The following is a 17,317-nucleotide window of genomic DNA, read 5'->3' as shown; positions in this document are numbered from 1 at the left end:
GGAAGCCCACAAAGTATTTTAGATCCCCAACAAACTGCAAAGTTTATCATTTTGGCCGAAGTACAGACATCATTCCTAAGAGGGCCTTGGCCAAATAAATTAGAAAATGATCCCAATGAGACAGGAATGCCCCCCCCCCACTTACCAAAGTGTAGCAACGTTTAGTGCATGGCCTGAGGTAACTGACTTGCAGTGAGTAATACATACTTGCAGTGAGTCCTAGTTTGGGGGGGAGGGGGCTTGAGCAAGACACCCTCAATGGCCCCTCCTTGCTCAGTGAGCCCACCCTCTCGGTGTTATGACTGCCAGCTGCTGCTGCTGCTGCTGCTGCTGTTCTACTGCATTGTTGCTTCCATCTGCCTGCTTGCCAGATGGAGCCAATGAGCAATTTGCTGGTGGTAGCAACCAGTATCCCTTTCTCACCTTTCTCATCTCCTCTGGCTAGAGAAGGAGAAAGATGGAGCAGGCAGGTTGCAATGCAATGGCAAAGAGGAGGAGTGGGTGTGCTGGGGATATGGGTTCTACGTTGTGCCAAACCCTCAATGCCAACTCTGGAGAGACATCCACAGGGTGCCGTTGGTCCATCTCCCAAGTAAGTCAACGCAGTTTTGCAGCCCGGTCCTTTCGAAAAAGTGTGGAGGTGGAATACTCTAGTCTGGCTTGTGTTTGAGGAGGTAGGCTGTGTGATCAACTGCTGGGAGTCTTCAGCACATACATTGTTCTCCTTGACTATTTGGCACACAGACCCAGCAGGATTTGACCCTACCCTGAACCTTCTGTGGTGGACCACAAAAGTCCAAAAGAGCCATACAAATCAATTCTGTTTTAGGGGAGCATCTTTTAGAGTCGAAGGGCCGCATTCCTTTCTAAGCAGCCTCCTGAGTGCCACATGCTAGAGGTGCCTAGGGGCCAGAGGCCAGATTGAGAAAACAATGATAGAAGTCCCTTTGTACAGTAGGCTAATTTCTACAGGCACCGACACACTGGTCTGTATATCGCATGCACCTTAAGGCCTTTTAAGTCTCTTCCCAAGGCTGATGGTTACTGTAGTCCGAAACATCTGCCCTTGAGTCTTCAGTGTGCATTTATTTAGGGTAGCGGTCAACTAAGCTGTGATCACAGTCCAACAGAAATGGAATGGTCCGAACTTGGTCATGCTCTTTAATTTCAGTGGGTCTGCTCTGAGTAGTCAAATGCCACCCACAGATAACATCTGCCCTTGCATGGCTCAGAGTGGCTTAGATAGGTCTTAGCCAGTCCGAGAAAAACAATGAAAGCCAAACAGATCTTGCTGGGTAGGGTAATCCAAAAATCAGGGCACAACCACCAAGAATTCCTTTCTCGCACATCCCTACCAATCACGCTTCAGCAATAGGTGGGTCACAGAGAAAGGGGTCTGCAGTACACCTTCAGGAGTGGGCAGCCTGGTCCAAGAGGAGACGGTCTGTCAGGTGTCTTGTGCCTGAGCCAGGGTGAACAGAATGCAGGTCAGAATGGTACGTTTTTTGCACGTAGACTGACAAGGCTTTTCCTCATTAAATTAGTACCTCTCCAGCTGTCCTTTCTATTCTGCATTCATGATTATTTGTGCTGATGATGGTGTCGGGGCGGTTACATGAGACCCCGCTTCCAGTTTGCTTGCACTTGCAAGAGTTTCTGGGTGCGCATATTGTTTCGTTTCCCACCAGTGCGTGTCCTGTAACTCCTTGCCGAAATCCCGCAAGTTTCTATACCACCAGTGGTTTGGAGGTGGTTTTGCCCCACTTTCCTTGCTCTATATAACGTAAGAGTTCCCCTTGAGACGACAATATTGCGGGAACATTGGCGAAGCATCGCAGGATAACTCCTAAAGCAGGATGATGTGCAAACCGTCCGCTATAAATCTAATGCACTATTCTTGTGTCAATGGCATGCTGTTGCATAATACACTTGCAAAACAACAACAACCTTCAGGAGTCTGTAAGGGATCACTGGATGCTAAAATGAAGAAAGCTGGGCGTTACCAGGTGTGGACTTCTGTGTGAAAGGATTGCAGAAGCTCTGTGGTTGAGCATCTGAACTGCAAGAAGGTCCCTCGTTCCGTCCCCAGCATCTTCAGGTAGGGCTGGGAGAGAGGAGCCTTCTGAAGTTCTGGAGAACCACTGCCAGTCTGTGTAGACCATCCAAAGCTAGATGGACCAATGGCCTGGCTCAGTATAATGCAGCTTCCTAGTTACCTATGACTTAGCTCAGTTCTGGTACTGAAAATCAATTCCTAGACTTAGAACATGTTCAGAGGAACTCAGTTCTTTGATTCTGCCCTTCCCTGAATCACAGTTTCAAAGGGAGTCACCGGTCACCTTATTAATTTTTTTAAAATATGATATTTATTAAAGTTTCCATAAAAGATTAAACATAGAACATAAAAAAGAAATACACAATTCAAAAAATACACAATACATAATCCAAAAAAGAAAAAAAAGAAAAAACAAAAGACAAAAAAGAAAGAAAAAACAGTTAAAAACAGTATCGCCTTTTCATCTCCATTTTTAAATTTACTTATTTTCTGGACCTCCTCATACCTCCCTCTTTTGTATTCCAGTTCAAATTGTTAGTCCAGCAATTTCTTTCCCTCTTTTTTAATCCCAATCTTTAGTCTTAATATAATATAACGTTAAAATTTTACCTCTTAAAAACCAAATTTCCATTTCCTTAAACTTTTTTAATCCTAATCCTTAATCTTAATCTATCTATACTTTAAATCCTGTACAGCTGGAAGCCACTTATTTTCAATCCAACATCACTCTAACATTCTTTAATTTTGCAATGTTTCTGCAGATAGTCTTTGAATTTCTTCCAATCTTCCTCCACCGACTCTTCTCCCTGGTCACGGATTCTACCAGTCATTTCCGCCAGTTCCATATAGTCCATCAGTTTCATCTGCCATTCCTCCAGTGTGGGAAGCTCTTGTGTCTTCCGGGAGTCACCAGTCACCTTAAAAGGTAATCAAATTCAGCTGGTGCTCAGCACCATTTTCTGATAAACTATTTTGAGTTACGTGGTTCTATTGAACGGCATTCAACTGTTTTTGCTTCTCCGGTAATGGAGCTGTGATATTATATTGATGGCAATGTACCTTTCTACTGTTCTGCTGTTGTCACGAGCTGTTTTGAGGTCAACTGTGTCGTTGGGAAAGTGGCATACAAATATTTAATCCAGTCAAATTTTTGGACCATACCCAGAAACAATTTGGCACCCAGTGGAGCTGTTGTATAATAGAAATAAACATATCACTTGGGTGAGTGCCCATTAACATCCTTTCCTTTCCAAAGAGTCTTCAGAAGGGAGGAACGCATTGTAGTAATCCAGTCTCGACATAACCAAGACATGTCCCAGGGTGTGAGCAGAGACACCAGCTGGCCACAGCTGGCCACAGTCTCAGCTTCTAGATCAGAGTACTCCAAAACAACACACCTGATTTTAAAAAGGAAATGTCAGTATCCTGTTCAAAACAAGCTGAATCCCTATTCTAGAGTCCATCACTCTCTTAACCTCCATTTTGTCCTGGTTCAGTTTCTGTTTATCACCTATAATCCACGAGCATCAATGTGTATATTTTATGATTGGCTTAATGACTTCATTGGGTATCTGAACCTAGCTTTTTCTGGTCTTATGCTCAATACTGTGCTAGTGATGGGAAGCTGAGGTCCAGAGGTAAAATGAAGACAAGGCTGCTGCCAACTTTAATAATTGTGTCCCAGAAGGAATTTCATCAGGTGTCCCTTGCATGGGAAACTGCCCCTTCTGGAATTCCATCTTGTACGCAATGCTTAAAAGCACAGGAGCCCTGTCCTCTTATGCATTTGTCATCCCAAGAACATCTCCCGGTTGTGGCTGAATCATCAGATACTGGGCTTCAGAGAGACGGCCCCAGCTGATGCTCAGCTTTCCACAGCATCCACTGAGCATGGTCAGTCCTCCATGAGCAAGGTCTTTTTGGGGGTTGGAGGGGGAGGCAGTCATCTACACATGCGCAAACCTCAGGGTTCCCTCTGAATAGTTTAATATTTTGTTAGTAGTTCTGCTTCAGCCCCCTCCCCCTTTGGTACTCTGCTGTTAGGACTGATTGTTGAGATCATCAAAGGAGGAGGGGGGGCAGCTGTGAAAGAGGAATGGTTAATAGCTGTGCAGAAGAGGGAATTTAAACAGGTACACCTGCTGAAATTCCCTCTTCTGCACTGCCATTAAAAGGTGCAAGAGCCCCCTTCTCCTCCTCCTCCTCCTCCACCTGGCCATCCTAATCATCAGTTGGGCAGCGACATCTGTATCCTCTTCAAAAGCTGCTCAGGCACCTGTAGCAAAATCCTTTTGCTCCAGCTGTTTGGAGGTGGGGTTTTTTCCTTCCCTCTCCAGAGCAGCAGAAAACAGCGACTTTGATCCATGCCATCTACACAAACAGGTGTGTGTGTGTGTGTGTTACAACTCAGCTCTCACCTTTTAGGCCATGGGACACCCCCCCTACGTTCCCCTTTTGCCATTAACCCTTCCGTCCCCATGCCCCACTGAAAAGCCTCATTGGGAACAAATAACCCAGAAGTCAAAGGACTGCAGCTTCCCTGCTGGGCTAGGAAACCTTTCACAAAGCCAGCCACCCCCACCTCCCCACTCCTTTTCAGAAGCCCAGCCTGACACCCCAGCCTCGCCAGCCGGCACACCGCTCTGGCTATTCATGGCCAGCACGCAGCTGCAGCCCCCTCCCTCAGCTGAGACCACGGCAGCTGCTAAATGGAAGCCAGCTGCCCAGCTGCTCACCCAGGCCTCCGCTACAGCGATGGCAGCTTCTCGCGAGCTGCTGCTGCTGCAGTTCTTCTTCCTCAGCACCTTAACCATAGCTGTGCTGTCATTGTGTGTGGTTTTTAATACCTATATATACTATTTGCTTTTCCCACCGTCCGTACCTTCGTGCTTTTCTGGGGCCACCAATACCGAGGCTGGTCTTCGCTGCCTAGAGCTTAGGGCTGAGAGGGGATGGGAATCTGTCAGTTCTGGTTGCACCCCACCAAAAAAACCCCCTCCACAAATCTTCATTTCTACAGCAGTTTGTGATTTTTAAAAAGTAAATCCTTTTGAAGATTCATCATGTTTCAGTACATCTTTCTCCCAACAAACACTTTTTTTTCCTGGTATGCAGCTTGAACAATGTTCACTTTTTTTGTGTCTTGCAAGGTGCTCTGTTACGTTCACAGACGTAGACGTTTACATGCATGCTCTTCCGTAATCTGTGAATGCTTGGAGAAACCTATCGTGGAATTCAGAGAAGCGTGAGTTTCGAACGGTGGCTGTTTCACAGCTGGCGTATTGATTTTTTTAAAAAAACATAACTTTATTGAAATTCATAAATAACATAAATATACATAATATACACACTCTTAATTCAACAAAAATGAAAACATCCATGTACTAATACTCTTCTTTGGATTCACAAAAGTTAAACTTAGTTTAAATTTATACAATCTCTTTTTTCCTATCTTTTTACTAACATAAAATAGACTTCCTATCATTTCCCAATGTAAACTTTCTTTCTAGTGTTGAATGTACTTAACATTATCACCTTACTCTTTCTGTATTTTCTAATACCTTCTTACAACAGTTACCTTATTTCTTAACAATTACTTTAAACTAGGGTCATTCAAATGCTGCCATAGATATTATACCACTATTATATTTCTGTAAGTAAGTCTTGTATGATTGTTTTGGCATATTGATTCAAGAGGTGCAAGTAAGTTACTTTCTCATAGACTTGGTGGACCAAAACAAATTTCAGTCTCATCCCTGTGAGTGACATTTCACCTTTCCCCATCCTAAAGCAAAAGGAAGAGTGTCGGGGGGGGGGGGATACCTTTCATATTTAAAAATGGGGGTGGGGGATATGAAAGACTTAATCATTATCCCACAATTTTTAGCTCACTTTTTGAAGAAATCCTCCACAAAGCGGCGTGCACTATGTTTAAAAAGAAAGATCCAGTTATTTTTGTTTTCAAAATGTTTCACACCCCTATCTGTGTACTAAGCTTGTCCAGAGTGCCTGATATACAAAACAAGTATTAAGGTTTGTTTTTGTTTTTTTAAAAAAACAGAACTTAGGATGTATTTTCTCTCTGTGGGTACCTTTTTCAAACAGAAGCATAGCATCTCAGCCACAGACAAAGCCAGGTTGATTTAGTCATAGTTTATTTTCATACTGCAATTTTCACTGATTATTATTTTTTGCAAATTTTTGATTCATACAATAAACCTTTCTAAATGTGAGCCTGTAGTATAAATTAGCAGTGTGAGTCTGTAGTATAAAACAGGCAAATCTGTGCTCTTTTTGGTGGGAGGTAATTTCTCCTTTTTTGGCAATGTGTGAGGGGGCCACCCGAAACTGCCATCTTGTCAGGGCTGGGTTTCAATTTGCTGGGCCTCCTCTGGTTCACTGCTTCCTGCAGGCATCCTGCAGCAACTATGGAATCTGATTTCTATGTAAGTTTGTGGCTGACAGTAAGCTTTCCCACAATATTATTTATTGATTTTAGAGTGTATTAGCAGCCTTTCCAGAGAACATTTGCTCAAGGCAACTTGCATTAAAGCATTTTATAAAAAGAAGGTTGACATAGTAAAACCAAAGCGAGGCAACCTGAAAACAATATGTATGCAGAATGATAATAAATTGGAATGCCTTCCAACCTGAAGAAGCTTTGCTTGTCATCTGAAGTCTCAGACCTGGTCTATATCATGCAGGGGGATGAGGTGGTAGACTGAGGCAATGGAATTTGTAGATGGCATCATTTCAAACTACAGGTGGGGTATCATTTTTTGAATTCTCCTCCAGGTAACAAACACCTTGTAATTATAAATAAATAACATATTATAATTCAAGGCCAGCCTTCTCCCTGCTGTTCTGGTTGCAATGAACTCTTTATGTGGAAGAAGATTCAAATATACCTGATCAGTAGTCTGACATAGGGGTGAAGGCAAGGTTCGACTCAGTTGACACTTTTAACACAGGCCTATCTAATTCAGAGTTCCTGAAACAATTTCTGAAATGAAACACACTCCTACAAGTTTTGCAGTGCAGTCTTCCGGTTAAATATGGATGTGTACAACAGTGCACAGATTAGGGGCAGGGAAGTAGATAAAAACGCACAGGTATACCAAAACAGATTGAGGTTGAATCCTGACAAGACAGAAGTACTGTTTTGGGGGGAAAGGGGGCGGGCAGGTGTGGAGGACCCCCTGGTCCTGAATGAGGTAACTGTGCCCCTGAAGCACTGGCGGAAGAAGAGGAGTGTGGGGGGAGCGCACTGCTCCCAGCAGCGTGATCCCAGTGGGGTGCCATCGCGGCTGCCCCCCCCCGCCTGCACTGGGCGCCACGCCCCCAGGATGTACACCGCGCTCCCGAGATGCGTGCCAGCCCTTCCTGCTCTCCGTCCCCCCGTGCCCCCAATGCTGGAGCATGAAGCTCCGCCACCGCCCTGAAGGACCAGGTGCGCAGCCTGGGAGTCATTTTGGACTCACAGCTGTCCATGGAGGCGCAGGTCAATTCTGTGTCCAGGGCAGCTGTTTACCAGCTCCATCTGGTGCGCAGGCTGAGACCCTATCTGTCCGCAGACTGTCTCACCAGAGTGGTGCATGCTCTAGTTATCTCCCGTTTGGACTACTGCAATGTGCTCTACCTGGGGCTACCTTTGAAGGTGACTTGGAAACTACAACTAATCCAGAATGCAGCAGCTAGACTGGTGACTGGGAGCGGCCACCGAGACCAGATAACACTGGTCCTGAAAGACCTACATTTGGCTCCCAGTATGTTTCCAAGCACAATTCAAAGTGTTGGTGCTGACTTTTAAAGCCCTAAATGGCCTTGGCCCAGTATAATTGAAGGAGCGTCTCCATGCCCATCGTTCAGCCCTGACACTGAGGTCCAGCTTCTAGAGCCTTCTGGTGGTTCCCTCACTGCGAGAAGTGAGGTTACAGGGAACCAGGCAGAGAGCCTTCTCGGTAGTGGCTCCCACCATGTGGAATACCCTCCCATCAGATGTCAAGGAAATAAACAACTATATGACTTTTAGAAGACATCTGAAGGCAACCCTGTTTAGGGAAGTTTTTAATGTTTGATGTTTTATTGTGTTTTTAATATTCTGTTGGGAGCTGCCCAGAGTGGCTGGGGAAACCCAGCCAGATAGGTGGGGTATAAATAAAGTTGTTATTATTATTATTATTATTATTATTATTATTATGCTTTATATTTGGGGAAAATGCATACAAAAATGTGCAAGTAGAAATTTTCATTAAAATGCTGGTAGATTTTTGCGATGACTTAAAAATGACAAACTGATGTGGAAATGTCAGCTGGACTTAAGATTGGAAAAATTGGAAACGTAATCTAACGGATCTGTTCATCCCCCTAGACTAACCTCCACTGAACTCGCTAGAGTTGGCATCTGAAGCAATGCACTTAGGATCGGGCTGCACATCTCAGCAGGGCTGCTGAGACCTGCGCCTGATCTATTGTAATGATTTCTCCTTCGCAAGAGGGATAACAGTCTCGCGAAGGTGTTTATACAAGGCCAGATTGCTGGGAAAATGTCAGCATGTGGTTAGAGAAAACATTAATGGTTCAGGCAGCGCCATGGAACAAGCAGGCAGTCACTTAGGAAGAAACAGATCGCTCCACCTGCCAAAGACCAAATATACAAAAAAAAACGAGGCTTCATAAATCTCTGGCAGAGGCCCAGGATGAAAAACATAACAACTTGCGGCAGAGGGAACCATTCAGTGATTCATACTAGATTCATTTCCACAATGCATAAGGATTTCTGTCGTTTGCTGAAGGCAAGCTGTGCTTTAGATATGAGCTTCCAGTCCATATGTAGAAGTACTTTGCTCTCAATGGGAGCATCTGTGGGTCTCTGCTCATAGATGTTGCTAAAAGAGTTGAACAAAGCTCTCGAGAGTCTGCGCAGACTGTTTTCTTTGGGAAAAGCAAAAAGTAGAGCGCCTCTGAGCGCTCCTTACATCACAGGGAAGAAGAAGTGTGATCCCAGAGAGAGAAGAAGAGCAGGGCCAGAGAAGCGTATAAGCCCGGGGGCCACACTGCAGTTTATAGAGGGCCGCATGCCAGTGGCAAAAGTGGGAAGAGGAATTAGCGTTAATTTTACCTTGGTAAAAAGGGACGTGGGTGGTGCTGTGGGTTAAACCACAGAGCCTAGGACTTGCCGATCAGAAGGTCGGCGGTTCGAATCCCCGCGACGGAGTGAGCTCCTGTTGCTCAGTCCCTGCTCCTGCCAACCTAGCAGTTTGAAAGCATGTCAAAGTGCAAGTAGATAAATAGGTACCACTCTGGCGGGAAGGTAAACGGCGTTTCCATGCGCTGCTTTGGTTCGCGAGAAGCGGCTTAGTCCTGCTGGCCACATGACCCGGAAGCTGGCTCCCTCGGCCAGTAAAGCAAGCGTCGCAACCCCAGATGAAGAACCACATGACCCGGAAGCTGGCTCCCTCGGCCAGTAAAGCAAGATGAGCGCCGCAACCCCAGAGTCAGCCACGACTGGACCTGATGGTCAGGGGTCCCTTTACCTTTACTTACCTTTTTAAACCAGACTAGTTTCTACACACACATGTCTTTTCATCTGCCTGATCACTCTCCACTGCAAATGACCACATTTTTAACCGCTTGTGAAGAGCAGGCTCTGAAATTCCTATTAAGCTTGGCTGGTTGTATCTGTGTGTGATTTGCAGGGTGGACTAAATGGCCATGGGATGAACTAGCCCTCTTGTGCTTGTTCGCTCCCTCTCTGCAAATATTCTGTCCCTCTATTTGTGTGAGTTGTGCAGGATTTAAGGCGGTGCAAGCATACGAATTGCCAAGCTAAGGAAGCACTAATAACAATAGCAATAACAATAATAATTTAAAAGCCTATATAACTACTGAGAAGATCCATAAAAAGCAACTGTCCCTAAAGGAATTATTGTGAAAAGAAGAAATACTTAAGGGGCAATTTTTTTTGTCCTTGCTTTGGGCACCATATTACCAAGGTTTGCCACTGCTGACAAACAGGGTGGCCAAAGTCTTCTGTTTGAAGGGCTGTCTGAGGACAATTCTCTGCTTACACACACCCCATGTCAGCTCTATGGGGGAGGCCTTATTGGTGATGGTGCCACTGCTGGAGGCTGCCCTGTTGGCATTGACCTCTTACAGGGTCTTCTTGGTTGTGGTTCCCCATATTGGAATGCTCGTACTGTCTGTCTCCCTCGTGATTAATTTTCAGGAATTAATCAGATTCATTAGCTCTGATTCCTGCATTGCAGGGGTTGGGCTAGTTGGCCCAAGGGAGGGGGGGCGTCTCTTCCAATCCTACAATTATGTGATTGTATCATAAAGCCATGTTGGGGCAGCCATGTAGGCCATAGCAGTCGATAGGAGTTTTAGCCAGAGTATAGGATTTTGTTGTTATATATACATGATGCAGCTGAGCATTATGAGCTGGACAAATTCCATGCCAGCTAACCGCTGCTCCGTCCTGGTCCTCAAGGGGAGCCCAATGCATCAAGGGATACCAGCAGTTGCACAACCTCCCCAGGTGAGCAGCTTGCCTCAGTGGAGCCTGGAGGATGAACAGAGGCTGTCTGGTCCTCTGCCTCCAGTTTGCCTCTCCTCTCCTCTCCCACCTATCTGATAATCTTTAAAATGCCAGTCCTCTGGCCTGAAAATGGCCGCTTCTTCACTCCATGGCTTCGAGCCTGCGGTGCTCCCTGCTTTGTTGAACCAGCCAGAATGGGGTGGGAGGCACTCGGTTCTTAGGGCCCAAGGGGAGGCACCCGTGGGAGTCCTAGCTCTGGTTCCGTTGGGTCTTCATCAACAGCGGCAGGCTCAGAGACAGGAACCTGGTCCAGGTCTGCAGCCGGTGGCAACAGAGCCTCTGAGACAGGGTCTAGGACAATCGCAAGCCCCAGTGACATCTCTGTTTTATTCAAGGTGTGGCAGAAAGCTTGTCCTTGCTTGTAAGGAAAAGATAAGCGGCTTTTATGTTGCAAGAGTTGGGGATATTTCGCATTTTGGCTCTACACCATTTGCTCTGTGTTTATGACAATAGACATGATAGCATGCAGTATGAAACCATGAAACCTTTTTTGCTCTGTTTATTATTGCCTGCCAAAAGTGACTGGCTTGGAGGATGCACTGGCCTCTGTAAATATATTTTTTTGGCCACCCTGCAGTCTCTTTAATACAAAAACAATAATAATTATTGTGCGCCTTATGTATCAGAGTCAGCCTGTCAATCTTCATTTTTACAGCAATCCACTAGCAATTTTTGGCCTGCTCTTTCATCCCCGAGAGGTAAACAAACAGCCTGGGTTCTGGTGTTTTGTCTCCCCCCCCCCCTTTGTGTGTGTGTTTTATAAGTGGCAAAATTCTAACAATGTTGGTAGTTGCTATGGTGAGGGTTTTCTGTGCTAGATTGCAGTACTTGGAATATGGGAACAAAACAAAAAAAAACCATTCTGAGGGATGATCCTTTAAGAGGCGCTGTGTTTGAATATATGACAAAGTTTTAAGTTAATAGTTGGACGTCTATTAAGCAGAATATTTTTTCCTGGTACAGTGGTACCTCGGGTTAAGAACTTAATTTGTTCTGGAGGTCCGTTCTTAACCTGAACCTGTTCTTAACCTGAGGTACCACTTTAGCTAATGGGGCCTCCCGCTGCTGCTGCGCCGCCGTGCAATTTCTGTTCTCATCCTGCAGCAAAGTTCTTAACCCAAGGTACTATTTCTGGGTTAGCGGAGTCTGTAACCTGAAGCGTCTGTAACCCGAGGTACCACTGTATTGTTACTTTTAAAGCCTCTCTACTGCAGGGGTGGTGGCCCTCCAGACTGCAATTCCCATCATCCCTGACTGAGGGAGGTGGATGGAAGTCTAGCACCATCTGGAAGGCCACAGAAGCCCCCATCAAAATGTGGATCATTTGCTCCCACTTGACATAGTGATGGACACCAACTTGGATGGCCTTTAAAGAGGACGGCTTCGGTCCTGTATACCTGAAAGAGCATCTCCACCCCCATCGTTTAGCCTGGACACTGAGATCCAGTGCCGAGGGTCTTCTGGCAGTTCCCTCATTGCGAGAAGTGAGGTTACAGGGAACCAGACAGAGGGCCTTTTCAGTAGTGGCGCCAACCTGTGGAACACCCTCCCTTTAGATGTGAAGGAAATAAGCAGCTATCCTATCTTTAAAAGACATCTGAAGGCAGCCCTGTTCAGGGAAGTTTTTAATATTTAATGCTGTACTGTTTTTAACATTTGATTGGGAGCCGCCCAGAGTGGCTGGAGAAACTCAGCCAGATGGGCGGGATATAAATAAATTATTATTATTATTATTATTATTATTATTATTATTATTATTATTTTCATGTAGGACCACTAGTCATGCCAGCAAAGGACGATGGGAGTTGTAGTCCAACAGCAGATGGAGACCCAATTTTGAGAAAGACTGGTCTAGTGGGTCTTTCTTGGAGTACACCACATCTGTACCCAGACATCTCAGTCCAGACAACTGTGTTCTCCAAGTAAAGTGCATACAATATTAAGGCCCTTGTGATACACAAACCCATCCATTCAATCGGTTATTTATTTACTTACTTTGCACCCTACCTATTTTTCAAAGGCGGTTTACAATCCAGTTTTGAGCCGTAGACCAACCTTTTCCCTCTCCTTGCCCCTGTACAATCGCCCTGTTTACCACATGATGAAGGGTTCTCAGGAACTCAAAGCTTGCTCACTATTTTCTGATATTTTGCTTAGCTTGATAAAGTCATTGTCCTAGTATAAATCTTGGGGATTCCCCCCCCCCCTTGAAGATCAACCAGATGGCCTTAAAAACAACGCTGGTTGTATTGCAACCCTGGCTCTGCTTTAAAATCTAAATTGGCAGTGAGAGAGGAGGGTGCAGTGGGGGGGGGGGGACATATAATGGGAAGTGTGTTGCAGAGAGACCTGATACTTTCTGAGCTGGGCTGTGGGCCAGACATCTGAGGTCTTGAACAGCATCAGACAGCTCTGCTACTGCAGCCCGGCTGCAGCGACGCCAGTCGGAAAGAGCTGTTGCACGCATTGGACCACTGCACCAGGTGCTGGCAATGGGATGCGATCATAGCTGTCAACTTACAGATTTGAAAATAAGGGACCAGCAGCCTCGAAAATAAGGGATCAGAAGCCAAAATAAGGGATTTTCCAAGCACAGTTATGTTCAACTTCTGAGTCCCTCTGAGCCAAAGGCAGAAAGCCCAGCCAGCAGCCAAAGGAAGCCTCAAGCCTCAAGAAAAACCACCGTCACCTCTCCGCAGGGAAGCGCTGAGCAAAGGCGAGTCCCCAGGCAACACAGCTGATTTGATCAGCACAAGGCATGCAAGCTCCACCCCCCAGTCGTTCTTAGACTTCTTATTGGGTGAGTAACGCAGCCAAGCAACACAGTTGGAGCCTCCCTCCTCCCTGGCAGGGAGGAAGGGAGAGGAGCTGCTTCCTTTGAAACCCAGGAAATTTAAGGGACATCATCAATAAGGGACAGCAGCAGGGCATGGCGCTGGGATAAGGGACTGTCCCGCCAAATAAGGGACGCTTGACAGCTATGGATGCGATGGTTCTGTGACCTTTGCAAGGTTGCTCCTAGGTGCAAGGTGTGAGAATATTGTGGATACTAGAAGAGGATATATTGATTAAATATTATCCTTCCTCACTCGCGCTAGTGAGTCAGTAGCAGAGTACATTCCCCAGTATATAGAAGGAAGCTAGTTGGTAGATTCATTTGAATCTCTTTACTTAAGCAATCCAATCTGGCTTTGTCCAGATTGGGTTTTGTTCCTGGCAAATTCCCCTATAAAGAATACAGACACAACAATCTTCTTTAAAAGTAATAAGAAGTTTACTCACATTCAGTTCACAGTAGGTTCCCTGAAGGCAGACTTTAGCTTGTAGTTAGAGAAAAGACATTGAGTTCATCCCATATGGGAATGAGCCCATGTGCTGCTGGCTGAGGGCCAGCAGACAGCAAAATATATCAGTATCAGCATCAAAAGAAGAAGAAGAACAAGGGAAGATGGCTGCGTGACCGGCTCTTATATGGGGTCTCCCAGGGCTACACCCATCTACCTGGTCACATGCAAGGGGAGGAAGCTCCAGATCAGGTGTGGCAGGAAGTCCTCCTGGCTGGAGTAACATCCCCCTGCGTGTCCACTCTGGGCAAACAGGAAGTGCTGTACTTGATTGCTTATGTTACATCCCACACCAGGACAACATGGGTCCAGACACCCAGAGAAACACACTTTTAATTCTGGTTTCCCTTTCCTCCAAACATCCTATGGAGGAGACAGGGCATGCTGAGGAATCTGCAATACTAAACTGGGCTGACATGAAGAGAACCAAGGATATGGCCTGGGTCCAGTATACCTGAAGGAGCGTCTCCACCCCCATCGTTCTGCCCAGACACTGAGGTCCAGCGCCAAGGGCCTTCTGGTGCTTCCCTCACTGCGAGAAGCGAAGTTACAGGGAACCAGGCAGAGGGCCTTCTCAGTAGTGGCGCCCGCCATGTGGAACACCCTCCCACCATATGTCAAAGAGAACAACAACTACCAGACTTTTAGAAGACATCTGAAGGCAGCCCTGTTTAGAGAAGCTTTTAATGTTTGATGCATTACTGTATTTTAATATTTTGTTGGAAGCCGCCCAGAGTGGCTGGGGAAGCCCAGCCAGATGGGCGGGGAATAAATAAATAATATTTTTTAATTTAATTTAATTTATTTATTTATTATTATTATTATTACTGACTTCCTTTCTTTGGGGGAAATGTTTTGACAGGGAAGGGAATTTGGAGGCGCCCCAAGTATTCTCCTGACCACACCATGCCACTTAGTTGTTGTTTTTCTTTTCTTTGTAAATTCTCCTCTGGTTGGTAATGTGATCCCAACCAGTCAGGGATCTTGCTGCCAGCGTGATCATGCCGTCACACCATGTAGTAAATCAGATTCAGCCATGTGACAGCATAGAATCATACAATTGTAGGGTAGGGAGGGAACCCCAAGGGTCATCTAGTCCAACACCATGAAGGCAGTTCAGAGGAAGGGCAATGCTTCAGGCCCTCACTCAGAATAGACGGGGCCCTTTTTGCTCTGCCTGCAGATCCCCACTGACAAGTCACCAAAAGTGCTTTTCACAGGTGGAGAAAACTTAGGGGTAGCATTTCTTCCGAAACCAGAACACCACTATGGACATGCCAGCATGACTTTATTAGTATTTAATATTACGTGGGTGGTGCTGTGGGTTAAACCACAGAGCCTAGGACTTGCTGATCAGAAGGTCAGCGATTCGAATCCCCGCAACGGGGTGGGCTCCTGTTGTTCGGTCCCAGCTCCTGCCAACCTAGCAGTTCGAAAGCACATCAAAGTGCAAGTAGATAAATAGGTACCGCTCTGGCGGGAAGGTAAACGGCATTTCCGTGTGCTGCTCTGGTTTGCCAGAAGCAGCTTAGTCATGCTGGCCACATGACCTGGAAGCTGTATGCCAGCTCCCTAGGCCAGTAAAGCGAGATGAGCGCCGCAACCCCAGAGTCGGCCACGACTGGACCTAATGGTCAGGGGTCCCTTTACCTTTACCTTTTATGCCTTGATCTTAGCCCAAAGGCCAAAAAGCAAAATGCAATGAGGATTCGCGAATGTTATACAACAGAATTTTAATCGTTATGTGCAGATTTTGCTGGCTGATTTTTATTTTACCAAACTTTTCAGAATTTTGTCTATATGCCAATAAGGGTTTGAGATTGAGATTGAACTGATTCAATATTCATTCCCTCTCCTCGGGGAATCATGGGAACTGTAGTTCACAGCTGTCAACGTTTCCCTTTTTAAAAGGGAAATTCCTTTATTCTGAATAGGATTCCTCGCAAGAAAAGGGAAACGTTGACAGCTATGCTGTAGTTTTGTGAGGAATGTCAGCGTGAGACCTCTAATAGCTCCCCCTTGAACAAGCTACAGATCTATGGAAATAGGCATAACAAACTGGCATAAACGTCACCGACTCATAAAACTTTGCAACCTAGATGTGTCACCATGCCAAGGGCTATAACCCAGTCAGACCACAATGTAGTACTTGCTGCTGCAAATACGTTATAAATAACCCAGCAAAAAAGACTGGGGCGTGCAATGCTAAGACTTCTTTCTGGAAATTCGTCTCCAGGGGGCTGCACATTTGATCATAGCAGCGGCACGGAGAAAAATAAGCTCCTTAAACCTTTCTCTGCTGGATAGTTATGTGATCAAAACTGCCCACTGGTGAGAAAGTAGCTTGGAGGTGATCTGGGTTGCAGAATCGGTTTGCAGAGAGAGGGTTTTGCATGCCATCCCTTAGCGCTGCAGCTGCAATTGGAATTCATAGCTCCCTCCCCCCAAGGCTGTATTTCACTAAAAACCCAAACCAAAAAAACAGTCCATCGGACAACGAAGGTTTTTTCTTGTCTATGTGACTAGCATGTCCAGTATGGTTTAAATAAGGATTAAATAAGGATTGTTGTTGTTTAGTCGTTTAGTCATGTCCGTCTCTTCGTGACCCCATGGACCAGAGCACGCCAGGCACTCCTGTCATCCACTGTCTCCCGCAGTTTGGTCAAACTAATATTGTTCTCTGTCGTCCCCTTCTTCTTGTACCCTCCATCTTTCCCAACATCAGGGTCTTTCCAGGGAGTCTTCTCTTCTCATGAGGTGGCCAAAGTACTGGAGTCTCAGCTTCAGGATCTGTCCTTCCAGTGTCCTTCCACACTTCACACTTCTTTGAAGTCTCTCAGCCCCACTCACCTCACAGAGTGTTTGTTATGGGGGAGGAAGGGAAAGGAGAATGTTAGCCGCTTTGAGACTCCTTTGGGTAGTGATAAAGCGGGATATCAAATCCAAACTCCTCCTCCTCCTCCTCCTCCTCCTCCTCCTCCTCCTCTTCTTCCTCTTCTTCTTCTTCTCCTGAGGTACTATTTCTGGGTTAGCGGAGTCTGTAACCTGAAGCCGAGGTCCCACTGTATTTCTTACTTGGGGCTCCTCAGAACTACTTCCCTGCCTACAACTGCTTGCAGAACACTTTGGTTCCTGACGGCATCTATTGCCACGGTCTTCTGACTTCTTTGCATCTGCCCACGTTTTGGTGCAACAAGCGCTGTGTTCAAACAACGTCTGGATGTGTCAGCCAGCTTCATTTCAAACCACAGTGCCACTCTCCTTTTCCAAAGATTATATGTGTCAGGGAAGCTCTCTGCTCCTCGAGGGCCATTCACT

The sequence above is a fragment of the Podarcis pityusensis genome (genome assembly GCF_964106645.2).
Source record: "Podarcis pityusensis genome assembly, chromosome: 1".
Lineage (NCBI taxonomy): Eukaryota > Metazoa > Chordata > Lepidosauria > Squamata > Lacertidae > Podarcis > Podarcis pityusensis.
Note: the sequence above shows the minus strand (reverse complement) of the source record.